This window comes from Cricetulus griseus, chromosome X (genome assembly GCF_003668045.3).
Source record: "Cricetulus griseus strain 17A/GY chromosome X, alternate assembly CriGri-PICRH-1.0, whole genome shotgun sequence".
Classification (NCBI taxonomy): domain Eukaryota; kingdom Metazoa; phylum Chordata; class Mammalia; order Rodentia; family Cricetidae; genus Cricetulus; species Cricetulus griseus.
The window spans coordinates 111703858-111719324 of record NC_048604.1 but is presented as its reverse complement, the minus strand read 5'-3'; the positions used below and the strand labels follow the sequence as shown (position 1 = coordinate 111719324).

Below are 15467 nucleotides of genomic sequence, written 5' to 3'. Positions count from 1 at the left end.
TATTACTGATTTTAAATGATTTTATTCAATTTATTTTGTGTGTGTGTGTGTGTGCGCACATACATATGTATTTATGTATGTGTGTGAACATGTGTGTGCCACTGTGGAAAGTATTTGGAGGGCAAAGAATAATTTTCTGTAATTGGATCTGTTTGTCTGCCACATGGGTCCTGGATATCAAGCTCAAGTCCTCAGACATCTTACTTCATGAGCCATCTTGCCACACCCTCCACGGTCTTTTGGTGTTATCATAAATGGCACTGATTTATTTTTTAGGCGAATCCTTATTTACATGTAGAGATATCACAGAATTTTGTACATTGGTTTTGTGTCCTGAAGTTTTACTGTTTACTTTTGCGTTCTAATCATGGGGGGTAGATTAATTGGAAAGTTGTAATTACAAAATCATGTTCAGTCTGAAAATAGGCAAATTGACATTTTCCTTGCCAATTTGGATAGTATTTACTTCTTTTCACTGTCTGAATGCTTGTGACAATGCTTTCAGTATTATGTGACAGTGTTTATCTTTGCCTTGCATAAAATCTCACAATAGAAAAAAACCTTGTTTTATTCCACTCATAATCAAGTTAACTGTGTATATTTCACAAGCAGCTTTTTATCTGGAGAAACTTTCAACTCTTGACAGTTTTTTTTTTTAAAATTAGAAAACAACCTTCTTTTATATGTCAATCTCAGTTCCCTCTCCCTTTCCTCCTCCCCTGTCCCCCACTGGCCTCCTATCCCATCCCCTTTCTGCTCCCTAGGGAGGGTGAGGCCTTCCATGGGGGAATCTTCAAAGACTGCCATCATTTGGAGCAGGGCCTAGACCCTCCCCATTGTGTCTAGACTGAGAGAGTATCCCTCTATGTGGAGAGGGCTCCCAAAGTACATTAGTGTACTAGGGGTAAATACTGATCCACACCAGTGGCCCCATAGATTGCTCACACCTCCAAACTGACCTCCTCATTTGGGGGGGGGGTGTCTGGAACAGTCCTATGCTGGTTTCCCAGATATCAGTCTGGGGTCCATGACCTCTCCCTTTTTAAGGTCAGCTGTTTCTGTGGTTCCTCCAGCCTGGTCTTGGCCCCTTTGCTCATCACTCCTCCCTCTCTGCAACTGGATTCCAGAGTTCAGCTCAGTGTTTAGCTGTGGGTGTCTGCGTCTGCTTCCATCAGCTACTGGGTGAAGGCATTAGGATGGCATATAAGGTAGTCACCAATCTCATTATCAGAGAAGAGCATTTAAGGTAGCCTCTCAACTATTGGTTAGATTGTTAGTTGGGGTCAACCTTGTAGATCTCTGGAGATTTCCCTAGTGCTAGATTTCTCTTTAAACCTATAATGGCTCCCGCTATTATGGTATCTTTTATCTTGCTCTCCTCTATTCTTCCCCTGACTAGATCTTGATGTTCCCTCATGTCCTCCACTCCACTCTTCTTCTCCCCTTCTTTCTCCTAACTCCCTCCCCTCCCCCATGCTCCCCATTAGCTTAGGAGATCTTGTCCCTTTCCCCTTCTCTGGGAGACCATGTATCCCTCTCTTAGAGTCCTACTTATTTCCTAGATTCTCTGGCGGTATAGAATGTAGGCTGCTATTTCTTTGCTGTAAATCTAAAATCAATCTATGAGTGAGTACATGCCATTTTTGTCTTTTTGCAACTGGGTTACCTCACTCAGGATGATTTCTTCTATTTCCATCCATTTGCCTGTGTATTTCAAGATTCCATTGTTTTTTTTTTTTTCTGCTGAGTAGTACTCCATTGTGCAAATATACCACATTTTCTCCATCCATTCTTCAGTTGAGGGGCACCTAGGTTGCTTCTGTTTCTGGCTATTACAAATAATGCTGCTATGAACATAGTTGAATGGATGTCCTTGTTGTAGGAATGTGCATCTTTTGGGTATATGCCTAAGAGTGGAATTGCTGGATGTTGTGGTAGATTGATTCCCTTTTTCCTGAGGAACCACCATACTGATTTCCAAAGTGGCTGTACGAGTTGGCACTCCCACCAGCAGTGGAGGAGTGGTCCCCTTTTTCCACATCCTCTCCAGCATAAACTGTAATTAGTGTTTTTGATTTTAGCCATTCTGACAGGAGTAAGATGGTATCTCAGAGTTGTTTTGATTTTCATTTCCCTGATGACTAAGGATGATGAGCACTTTCTTATGTGTCTTTCAGCCATTTTAGATTCCTGTATTGAGAATTCTCTATTTAGATCTGTACCCCACTTTTAATTGGATTAGTTGGTGTTTTGGAGACTAGCTTCTTGAGTTCTTTGTATATTTTGGAAATCATCCCTCTGTCAGATGTGGGGTTGGTGAATATCTTTTCCCATTCTGTGATCTGCTGTTTTGTCTGGTTGACTGTGTCCTTTGCCTTACAGAAGCTTCTCAGTTTCAAGAGGTCCCATTTATTAATTGTTGATCTCAGTGTCTGTGCTACTGGTGTTATGTTCAGGAAACAGTCTCCTGTACCAAATCATTCAAGAGTACCACCTACCTTCTCTTCTAAGAGGTTCAGTGTGGCTGGATTTATGTTGAGGTCTATGATCCATTTGGATTTAAGTCTTGTGCATGGCGATAGCTATGGATCTATCTGCAGTCTTCTACATGTCAGCATCCAGTTATGCTAGCACCATTTGTTGAAGATTCTTTCTTTTTTCCACTGTATAATTTTAGCTTCTTTGTGAAAAATCAGGTGTTCGTAGGTGTGTGAGTTAATATCAGGGTTTTCAACTCTATTCCATTGGTCTACCTGTATACTTTTGTGCCAATACCAAGCTGTTTTCAGGACTATAGCTCTATAAGAGAGCTTGAAGTCAGAGATGGTGATGCCTCCAGAAGTTCCTTTATTGTACATGGTTGTTTTGGCTATCCTGGGTCTTTTTTCCCATATAAAGTTGATTATTGTTCTTTCAAGGTCTGTGAGGAATTGTGTTGGGATTTTGATGGGGATTGCATTGTATCTGTAGATTGCTTTTGGCAAGATTGCCATTTTTACTTTGTTGATCCTACCTATCCAAGAACATGAAAGATCTTTCCATTTTCTGGTATCTTCTTTAATTTCTTTACTTAAAGTCTCAAAATTCTTATGATACATGTCTTTCACTTTTTTGGTTAGTGTTACCCCAAGGTATTTTATGTTGTTTGTGGCAATTGTAAAGGATGATGTTTCACTGAATTCTTTCTCAGCGTGTTTATCATCTGTATATAGTAGGACTAATGATTTTTTTGGGTTAATCTTGTATCCTTACACTTTGCTGAAGGTGTTCCCTGGTAGAGTTTTTCAGGTCACTTTTATAAACTATCTTATCTGCAAATAGTGAAAGTTTGACTTCTTCTTTTCCAATTTGCATCCCCTTGATCTCCTTCTGTTGTCTTACTGCTCTAGCTAGAACTTCAAGGACAATATTGAAGAGATACTGACAGAGTGGATAGCCTTGTCTTGTTCCTGATTTTAGAAGAATTGCCTTGGGTTTCTCTCCATTTATTTTAATGTTGGCTGTTGGCTTGATGTATATCACTTTTATTATGTTTAGGTATGTTCCTGTTATCCCCGATCTCTCCAAGACCTTTATCATGAAGGGTTGTTGGATTTGTCAAAGGTTTTTTTTTAGCATTTAGTGAGGTGATCATGTGGTTTTTCTTTCTCAGTCTGTTTATGTGGTGGATTACATTGATGGCTTTTCATATGTTGAACCATCCTTGCATCCCTGGGATGGAGCCTACTTGATCATGGTGTATGATATCTCTGATGTCTTCTTGGATTCAATTTGCCAGTATTTTATTGAGTTTTTTTTTTCATCAATGTTCATGAGGGATATTGGTCTGTAGTTCTCTTTCTTAGTTGTGTCTTTGTGTGGCTTAGGTACCAAGGTTATTGAAGCCTCATAAAATGAGTTTGGCAATGACCCTTATGCTTCTATTGTGTGGAATACTTTGATGAGAATTAGCATTAGCTGTTCTTTGAATTTCTGTTAGAATTCTGCATTGAAGCCATCTGGGCCTGGGCTTTTTTTGGTTGGGAGACTTTTGATGACTGCTTCTATTTCATTAGGGATTATAGGTCGATTTAAATTGCTTTTCTGTTCTTGATTTAATTTTGGTAAGTGAAATCTATCCAGAAAATTGTCCATTTCCTTTAGATTTTTGAATTTTGAGGAATACAGGTTCTCAAAGTATGACCTGATGATTCTCTAGATTTCCTAGGTGTCTGTTGTTATGCCCCCTTTTCATTTCTGATTTTATTAATTTACATGTTCACTCTCTGATGTTTGGTAAGTTTGGATAAAGATTTGTCTATCTTGTTGATTTTCTGGAAGTACCACCTCTTTGTTATATTGATTCTTTATATTGTTTTCCTAGTTTCTACCTTATTGATTTCAGCCCTCAATTTGATTATTTCCTGGTGTCTACTCCTCTGGGGTGTGTTGGCTTCTTTGTGTTCTAGAGCTTTCATTTGTGCTGTTAATTCTCTATGTGACTATTCTCCAGTTTCTTCATGTGGGCACTTAGTGCTATGAATTTCCTCTTAGTCCTGCTTTCAAAGTGTCCCATAACTTTGGGTATGTTGTGTCCTCACTCTCATTGAATTCTAGGAAATCTTTAATTTCTTTTTTTATTTCTTCGTTGACCCAGGAATGGTGCAATTAGGCATTATTCAATTTCCATGAGTTTGTAGTTTTTCTGCAATTTGTGTTGTTGTTGAATTCTAACTTTAAAGCATGGTGGTCTGATAAGATACAGGGGGGTATTTTAATTTTTTGTACCTGTTGAGGTTTACTATGTTGCCAAGTATGTGATCGATTTTAGAGAAGGTTCCATGTGGCACTGAGAAGATAGTGTATTCTTTTGTGTTTGGATGGAATGTTCTATAGATGTCTGTTAAACCCAATTGGGCCATAACTTCTATTAGTTCCTTTGTTTCTTTGTTAAGTTTCTGTCTGGTGGTCCTGTCTAGTGGTGAGAGTGGGGTGTTGAAGTCTCCCACTATAACTGTGTGAGGTTTTATGTGTGATTTGAGTTTTAGTATTTTTTTTCCGAATGTGGATGCCTTTGTATTTGGGGTGTAGATGTTCAGAATTGAGACTTCATCTTGATGTATTTCTCTGTGATGTGTACGAAGTGACCTCCTTCATCTCTTTTGATTGATTTTAGTTTAAAGTCTAATTTGTTAGATATTAGGATTGCTACCCCTTCTTGTTTCTTGTGTCCATTTTATTGGAAAATCATTTCCCAACCCTTTACTCTGAGGTGCTTGTTGGGAGCCAAATCTCAGGGATGGGCATGAGATCCTAGGCCATTCTTGGCCACATAGTTGTGTATTAACCTTTACATAGCAGCTCCTTATAACCTCAGCTCAAGAAAAGAAACAACTTGACCCAGTCCTCCACCCACAGTCTCAGTCACCTAGGCAACCCTTCCTGGACCTCTTACTCATGAACTCTTTACCCTGCCAAACATCCTCTTTGTGGCTTCCTAATATTCTGCCTATACTAACACCTGGTACACAAACAACCCATTCTGCCCCTCCCCATATCCTGCTCTGATGACTATATAAGCTAGCCTGAGAAAAGTAAAGTTTGCCACTTGATCAGAATCCTGTCTTGTGGTTGTTCTTTCTGCGTCTCTTGTCCCCATTCCCTATCGCTGACTCTCTTACCCCCGGTTGATGTCCTGCAGGTTGGGACAGGTACTGTCTGTCTTTGAAGTTGAGGTGTGTTTCTTGTATGTAGCAGAAGGATGGATTCTGTCTTCATATCCATCCTGCTAGTCTTTTTATAGGCAACTTAAGACCATTAATATTGAGGGATATTAATGACCATTGATTGTTCATTCTTGTTTGTTTTGGATTTGGTGGTGGTGGTGGTGGAATTGTGTGTGGATTTCCACCCCAGTTTTCTTTTGGCTGTTGGTAAAGTGGGATTATCTATTGCCTGTTTTTCTGGTTGTCATTAACTTCCTTGGTTTGGAGTTTTCCTTCCACAACTTTCTGTAGGGCTGAATTGGTGGATATGTATTGTTTAAATCTGATTTTGTCCTGGGATATCTTGTTTTCTCCATCCATATTGATTGAAAGCTTTGATGAGTATAGTAGTCTGGGCTGGCATCCGTGGTCTCTTAGTGCAGGACCTTCTGACTTTCAGAGTTAGAAAAGTTAGGTGTAATTCTGGTAGGTTTGCCTTTATATCTTACTTGACCATTTTCCTTTGCTGCTCTTAATATTCTTTCTTTATTCTGTATGTTTGGTGTTTTGATTATCATGTGGCGAGGGGACTGTTTTGTGGTCCACTCTATTTGGTGTTCTGTGGGCTTTTTGTACTTTCATTGGCATGTCTTTCTTTAGGTTGAGAAAGTTTTCTTCTATGATTTTGTTGAATATGTTTTCTGCACCTTTGAGGTGGGTTTCTTCACCTTCTTTTAGGCCTATTATTCTTAGGTTTTGCCTTTTCACAGTGTCCCTTATTTCCTGGGTATTTTGTGTTAGGGATTTGTTGGACTTGAGATTTTCTTTCGTTGATCACTGCATATCTTCTAGTGAGCCTTCAACACCTGAGATTCTCTCTTCTATCTCTTGTATTCTGTTGGTTATGGTTGCATCTGTAGCACCTGGTTGTTTACCCAGAGTTTCTAATTCCAGAATACCCTCGGACTGTGTTTTTTTGTCTCTATTTCAGTTTTAAGTCTTGAACTGTTTCCTTAAGAGATTCATTGATTTCGTTTATTTTTTGGTTTGTTTTTCTTCCATTTCTTTAATGGATTTTCTCATATCCTCTTTGAGGGTCTCTATCATTTTTACAAAGTTGTTTTTAAGTTCATTCTCTTCTTCATCTGGGTTAGTATGTTCAGGTCTTGCTGGTGTACGGTCCCTAGACTCTGATGGTGTTATATTGATTTTTCTGTTGTTGAATGTGTTTTTATATTTTCTTCTTCCCATCCCTTTTTCTGGTGGGTGTAGAAGGGGTCTCTTCCTCTCCTGGTGGGTACGGGACCAAGGTTCCCTTCCAGTGGGTGCAAACAGGTCCAACACTCTGATACCTCTCCTCTTCCCATGGATGGAGGCAGAACTGGTACAGGGGCCTTGGCAGTCTCTGGGTTGACTGGATCCTGCCAGTGTGGGATCCACAATGAGCAGTCCCCAGGCCTCAGGTGTCTCTGAGCAGGGCAGAGCCTCTTGACAGTTTTCACCAAGAAAAGATGTTGAATTTTGCTGGGTGTTGTAATATGAACAGTGCCTCACGTATCACAATTTGGTCTCAAGTTTGCTATATAGCCAGGGTTTACCTTGAACTTTTGTCCTCCTGCCTTCATCTCCCAATGCAAAATATATTTTTAGCATCATCAATTGACATGATCATGTGGTTTTGGTCTATAAGTTTATGTATGGTTCACATTGATTGATCTGTGTATGCTAAGGCGACCTAAAATTCACATCAGGGATAAATCTCACTTGGTAATGATGGATAATTTGATGTGCTACTGAATTTCATTTGTTGACATTTTCTTGAGGCCCTCTTGACATACATATTTATCAGATATATTGCCCTATAGTTTCCTTTAATTATACATTTTCAACTGGCTTAGATAGTAAGATTATATTGGCTTCATAAAATGTGTTATTAATTTCAGTCCTACTTCATTTTGATGGGTAATTCTATCATTTATTTAAAATTACCTCCTATTTGTGTCTCTCACTTGCAAAAGTCCAACAACTCCAAATACTAGCAGTCTGACAAACAACCCTCCAACATATGAATTTTTGAGGGACACATTTAAACCACAGTGTGATACTCCTTTCCAAGGTTTGTTTTATAACACAAAATACATTCATTCTCTTCCAGAGTCCCCAAATCTTAAATTATCCAACATCAATAAACACTCCAAGTCAAAAAATCACATCCAAAGCTCCAGTGTGAACCCCTTGTCAAATAATAATTTAAAAACAATTTAGTAAGTCTGGGTTTTGTTGTGCATGCCTATAATCCCAGAACCTGGGAGGATGAAGTAGCAGGATTGCAAATTCCAGGCTAGCTGGGCTGTATATTGAGAGTCTGTCTTGAAATCAAAATGAAACAGAAACAAAAAAATCAGTTTAATATGCTTCCAAGATATGGTAGTGAGACAGAGACCGGATCACTTTCCTACTCCCAAAACGACAAATCAGCAAGAAGAAGGAAGCAATTTGCAAAATAGGAAAGATCAAAACACAGATAGACATTAAATCTTTGGGCTTCAAATCTGAAATTAGTTGCAATGCTTCATTGAGAGCCAGGGTCCTAGGTTTTGGGGTAGCCTCATGTATTCGATTTTCCTGGTCAAACGCTACAAGTTCACTCTCCAAAACTACTGGATAATGACAATTTTCCCCGGTGGGTGGTTGATGCTGTTGTCTCTGCCTGTCTGCAATTCTCCCTGTGACTGTCACAGCTCTATCAGGCATTGTCTCAAAACAAGCACTCAGTGGGTCTCTGATCCTTTGACAGACGTTTGTCTTCAAGCCTTGTAGCAAGTAACTGTGACCCTGTAACTTTTACTTTCCTCACACAGGCAGCTGTGGATGCCAATGTCTGTTACTAGCACCAACAGCTGTTGGTTCTGCTTCTGTAACAGCTGTAACAGCTGCCTTGCTAGCTGCACACAGAGAAGTTCCAAGGCATTTATACTCAACAGACTGATGGTTATGGCTACAGGATTCTACAAAACTATACAGCTCTTCCAATCCTCTGGGCCTGTGATGAGTAGGCTACTTCAAAGATTTTTAAAGTTCCCTTGAGTTTTTTTGCTGATTATTTCTAATTATAGTTCAAACCAATCTTAGCAGCAAGCAGTTCATTAGCCACACCCTTCTCTACTTCTCTCTCTCTCTCTCTCTCTCTCTCTCTCTCTCTCTCTCCCTGTTTTTGAAACCAGAACATTTTATTTTTATGACTGACTGAAATCCTCAAGATGAACTGGGTGCTGCAACAGCTTCCCTCTTGGGTTTAGATGTTGTCCCTTCACGGAATCCATGTCTGAATCTTCGATAGACAATTTTTAGGTGCCTCATCCACCCAGTCCCGGTAGTGTTTCGCCTCTTAGCCTTGGCACTCCAGATACTTTCTCTTCCACTTAGCAGGGTAGCCGCCACATTTGCCACAGGTGGACTTCTGAAGGTGGTAGGCCTTAGAGCCACAGCGGCGGTACAACGTGTGCGTCTTATTGAGACGCTTTCCAAAGGATGATGTTCCTTTCATCATCTTGCTTCTGCCGCCGAGGCAGATAAGAGCCCCTTATCTCTTTTGTATTATTATTTTTCTCCTTCCATTGCCAACTTGTACATTTTCTAAATATTTTCTTTCTGTGTTTTGCTTTTCAATCTCAATGTATGTGACTAAGAATGTCCAGTAATACCCATGTAGCAGCTTGAATCTTCTGGATATTGTTTTCCAAATAGCTTCTGAGAAAGAAAATGGCTCATCTCTTACTTTGAAATTCGGTTTTCTATAAATCTTAGAGTGAACACTATAGCCAACTTCTATGTTGTGCTGTAACAAGATGACTTTTCCCCTTGAATTTCCAATAGACTTTTCCTCATTTCCATGTTAGACTAGCACCTTGGTCTCCTCAGAATCCCCAGTAACTGTTATGGCACACCAGGCTTTTCATGCCTATGCCTACAAGCAATCCCAATATAAGTGTAACCCAGATTCAATGTCAATTTTACATAAATAAGTTCAAAATTCTCATGATGTGCTCCTCAAATTGTCTTCTAAGTAACTCTGTTGATGCTAGTAACTTAGTCCTTTTTTTCACCATTTTAAAAGACAAGCTTGTTGTTGCAGTTCTCACTTAAATTGCAGGGACTCACAACTGGTCAAAGGGCTAAGAATAAAGGGACTGTTGAATCTTCAAATATAAATGAGGCAAGATGGCAGCAATAGCTTAGCAATTAAGAACATTACCGCTCTTCTAGAATACCTATGTTCGGTTCGCAGGACTCACATCAGGAAGATAACAATCATCTACAGCTCTAGTTTATGGAATCTGATATGCTCCCTGGCTTTCACAGGTACCTGTATACATGTGGCATGCACATACACACACACACACACACACACACACACACACACACACACACACACACACACACACACTCACACACACACCCAGAGAGAGAGAGACAGAGACAGAGACACAAAAAGTATATATACGAATACATATATTTTTGGAATATCTATATCACTCCCTCAAAGACTCAGAGAATGTTGTCAAAGAGGCAACAGAAAGAATGTAAGAGCTACAAGAAGGGTGAGGAGTGGTATGAAATGCTGACTTTCAGGCATGACATGGCTGTTGAACTCACAGCAGCTGTGGTCATCTGCACAAGATCTGCACAAGATTGGGTCTGGTAACAACTAGTCATGGAGTAACTCCTAGTGGCCCACTCCTCCTTTAAGGGTTTCTGTGCAATTAATGGTTGATGAGAGCGTTTTCCTGGGGAGATGCAACACACAGGGCTACTTTCCCCAGAAAAAGAGAGCCTGTGACAGACCAAAGTGATGATTGCATCCAAGTCCAACTTGGAGAACCAGTGAGTTTTGATTGGGATTACTAACAGGAATTTGGGGGAGGGGTTGCTTACAGGAGTAGTGGTGACTCAAAAATAGATGCATCGCCAAAAAAAAAAAAAAAAAAAAAAAAAAAACCCTCTCCCAAAACAGTGTGTCCCGAGAGCTCTCTGAACCACTTTTAGGCAACTTGGCAAATCTGGAGGGACTCCTCTCCTGGGCAGTCTCTTCTATTAGCCATTGTGTACTCTTTCTATAAAGCTGAAGTCTTGCAGAATTCTTCCACCAAAGACTCTACTCTCCCAGACACGTAATATTTTCCCTCCTGAGTTCCCTGAGCCTCCTCTCCCTCCTGGAGGGAATGTTTCAATTTGGGGGTACATCCCAGGATAAGGAAAGAGGAGACATTTACTCCAGTAATGTAGCCACAGGTGAGGTGCCCATGAACCTGTAAAGAAACCCTCACCTGTGCTCCTATTCACAGCCCTAATGAAAGTCAGAGAGTCACACACATGAAGACCTGAAAGGGGAGCTCGTTGGGGAGAGGAAGAGGATTGGTGGAAGTGAGATGGGGACAAGATAGGATCATGGTGGTGAATAGATTGAAATACACTATATATCTGTATAAAATGGTCATGATGAAATACACTATATATCAGTATAAAATGGTCATGATGAAACATATCATCATGTTTAATTAATATATTTTAATAAAAGTATTGAAAAATTTTTCTTCTTTTTTTTTTGCTTTTCTGAGACAGGGTTTCTTTGTGGTTTTTGGAGTCTGTCCTAGAACTCGCTTTGTAGACCAGGCTGGCCTTGAACTCACAGAGATCCACCTGCCTCTTCCTCCCTAATGCTGGGACTAAAGGCCTGTGCCACAACCTCCCTGCAAGAAAAATTTCAAGCCAATTCAAACTAGAGTAATGACCTTGCTCCTTGGTACTAATTTTCTGGATCATTTTGTTTTTCATTATTATTATGTAATACCTGAGGTATGCAGATTTTATAGAACAGAGTTTCATTTACCTCATAGTTCTGGAAAGTCAAGGGAATGGTGCTGGCATCAAGTTGCCTTGTGGGGACATACAAAAGAAACATTTGAGAGGTGGAAATCACATTACCAAAAAAAATGCAGAGTGAAAGTGGCCAGAAATGAGTTCTCCAACTCTTAAAGGTCCACAACCTTGCCACACTAGGACCAAGTTTCTAATGCATGAACATTTGGAAGAAAAACCAAATAAAACCCTATCCATTTCCTTTCAGACTCTCATGTTTGAATTTTCTCTTTGTACTTAGCCTAGCTTGTATTTTTTTTGGTTTGTCTATTTTTTCCCCTTTTAGTCCCTTCATTTTATGGTTTATCCCATCTGGCTATTATATTTGATTTTTATCTGTTTTAATTTTTATTTTATTTCCTCTTCAAAACTTGTATTTAGTTTGTTCTTCCAGTTTTAGTATCAGAGAGGAACTTTGTTATTCTCTGACAATGTTATTCATGTCAACTCTGATTTTTTGGTCATTTTCACTCTCCATTACCTTCTCTCGTCTGCCTCTCTCCTGCTATAATCTATCTTCTCCCCAGCCTTATTTGTTCAGGGCTTTTATTATGAAGGCATAATGAGTTTCAGCAAGTGCCTTTTATGAATCTATTCAGAGTATCATATGTTATTCATCCATCATTCTATTTATGTGGCATATTTTATTTCATAAGATAAAATGTTTTACATCCCTGGGATAAAGCCAACTTAGTCATGGTATAGGATCTTTTTTTTCTGTGATGTTGAATAGGATTCGTAAATGTTTTCTTAAGGATTTTTATACACATGTTCATCAGCATTATTGGTTTTTATTCTTTATCAGGCTTTGGTAGCAGGGTAATGGTAACCTTGTAGAATGAGTTTGGAAGGTTCCTGTCCTCAGAGAAAAACATCTTTTAAAGTTCATAACTTCTTGGTTTAATTTTGTTTTGTCATACCCATCCAGGAATTTATTCATATTGTTTAGACTTTTTAATTTGTAGACATACCAGTTTTCAGAATAATCACTAACAATGCTCTGAGACCTTGTTGTATCAGTTGTAATTCGTATGTCATCTCCAATTTTATTTGTGATTTCTTTGTTAGTATGATGAAATGATTGTAGTTTTTGTTTATTTTTTTCATAGGACCAACACTCTGGGGGCTAGCAAGATGGATGGCTCAGTGATAAAGGTACTTGCCACCAAGGCTGAAAACCTAAGTTCAATCCTTGGGACTTACACAGTTGAAAGAAAGAATTGTATCCTGCAAATTGTCCTTTCACCTCCACATGCACGCTATGTAACTGAATACTCCCCAAATAAATAAATGGAATCATTTTTAAAGGGTAAACACTAATTAACGAATCTTGTCGATGGTTTTAGTTTGTATTTTATTTCTGCTCTGATTTTATTTCCTTCTAACCTGAAATTCATGATTTCTTTTCCACATCCTTGAGATACATCATAAGGTGATGGCTATTTTAAATGGATCTGATTCTTGCTCTCTCTGACATACACACTTTGGCTACAAATATCCCACTTTGTTACATATCATGGGTTTTGTTACGTTTTGCTTCCTTTTTTGATTTAAGAAATTATTTATTTTCCACAAATTTCTGTAATTCTCCAAGTTTTTCTTGTGGTTTCAGTGTATTGTATTTAGGAACACGGAGCATAGACCCACATGTTTTTTTAAAATGTGTTGACCTGTTTTTTGACCTAATGGCACATTCTACAGAAATTCCCATGTGCTGATGAAATGAGTAAGCATTTGGAACTGTATTTGGAATGCTCTATAAATATCAAGTTCATTTAATCTAAACTATAGCTTAATGCTGATATTTCTGATTAATATCATTACCGGATGATCTGTCTGCTCTGGAAAGTAAGACATTGAAATCTCAGTGTCATTGTCCCGGCAAGTAGTCATTTCTTGAGCCCAAATATTTGTCTTTTAAGATTACATGCTATGGTATTAGGCACATATGCATTTACTATCATTATATCTTCTTGATAATTGATCCTTATCCATCATAAAGTGGTGTTCTAGCCAGGCAATGGTGATGCTTGCCTTTAATCTCAGCACTCAGCAGGCAGAAGACAAATGGATCTCTATGAGTTCAAGGCCAGCCTGGTCTGCAGGGTGAGTTCTAGGACAGCCAGGGCTACACAGAGCAACTGTCTTGAAAAACCAAATAATAATAATAGTAATAATATTAATAATAATTTTGACTCGTTTTAGAAGTTTTTCCTTGAAGACTCCTGCTCATTTAAAAAATTCCATTTCCTTGGAATGCCATTTTCTAGCCTTTCCATTTAATTCTGTGTGATTTAATGGTATACCGTGTTTCCCTTAGACACTCTTATCTTATATGGATGCATATACTTACTTACCTTTTATCCTTTTAGCCAGTCTGTATTTTCTTTCTTTATTTTCTTTTTTCTTTCTTTCTTTTTTTTTTTTGGTTTTTTTGAGACAGGGTTTCTCTGTGTAGCTTGAAGTCTATCCTGGCACTCACTCTGGAGACCAGACTGGCCTTGAACTCGCAGAGATCCACCTGCCTCTGCCTCCAGAGTGCTGGGATTAAAGGTGTGCGCCACCAACGCCCGGCAACAAGTCAGTATTTTCTAATAGAAATATTCAATCCATTTCTATTTAAGGTTATATTATCAAATTGTATGCAGCTATTCCTGGCACTTTTTCCTAGCTAAAGAGACTTTTCTTCTCCTCTTTGTGTATTTATCTTTGTGTTTTGGTGATCTGCTACATTTTAAGGTTTTGCTTGATGTATTTGACTACTTGGTGATTCATTTATTGTGTTAATTTGTTTGTAGTAGTGGATTTTGAACCCCAAATCTCTTGCATGGAGCTTAAGCACTCTAACACTGAATTACTTCAGAAGCTCACGTGCACGTGCATGCCCTCATGCGCACATGCGCACATGCGCTCATGCGCTCATGCGCTCATGCGCAAGACAGGAACCATAGAAATGGACACTCCATGATTTGCAGGTAAGCTTTTTATTGTAGGTAAGAGATAGAGAGAAGACAGAACATCCAGAGGTTTCTGGAAGAGTACAGGACACACAGAAAAAGAAACAGACTGGAAATGACCGGGGCTATGTTCAAGAGAATTGAGAATGGGGTGTGGGCTCACTTGGGAGGAGGGAGGCTGTGGACTACTGCAGTCAGGGAGCTGGTGGAGGATGAGTGCAGAAAGGTAAGAAGGGCCAGGAGACTAACTTGGACTTCGAAATGTATAACAAGTACTTTTGAATGGGGACTGATGGAGTCTGGAGCCCATCATGGATTTTGATACACCACCACAGGTATCTGCCAAGGGAAGTGGCACTTTCTGACAGGCAGAAACCCATTTCGCAGGTTCCTGAGAAATGCTGGCTGTAGACTCTTAGCAATCCTTGTGTAGTTCAGCTTAAGCTGAATCAAGACTATCATTTCTGGACTTGTACACTGCCTTTTGGAATTTGGGAAGTTGGAGTTTCCTTTGGTCTTGACAGTGTAGGTTTTTGTTTTGTTTTGTTTTTTGACTTACCTAATTCTTCATTCCAATATTTCTGTTGCATCTTTATTAAACTATCATCTCTTTCTTGAATTTCTCATTTATATTCTGTATTATCTTCCTAATTTCACTTAAATGTTTGTATGTATTCTTTCAAACCTCATTGAGCTTTAAAAAATATCACTCTTAAGGGAAAAAGAGGAGGGATGCAGATGACATAAGGGAGCAGAAAGGTTGAGTCAGGGGAAGAATAGAAGAAAACAAGAATGGAGATACCATAATAGAGGGAGACATTTTAGGTTTACAGAGAAATCAGGCACTAGGGAAATGTCTGGAGATCTGCAAAGATGACACCAGCTAACAATCTAAGCAACAGAGGAG

General features: G+C 39.1%; 1 pseudogene; it reads right to left on the bottom strand.

The window, feature by feature from the left end:
• Window positions 1-8894: 8894 nt before the first annotated feature.
• On the bottom strand, window positions 8895-9234 carry LOC100754450 (annotated as a pseudogene).
• Between the last annotated feature and the right edge of the window lie 6233 nt (window positions 9235-15467).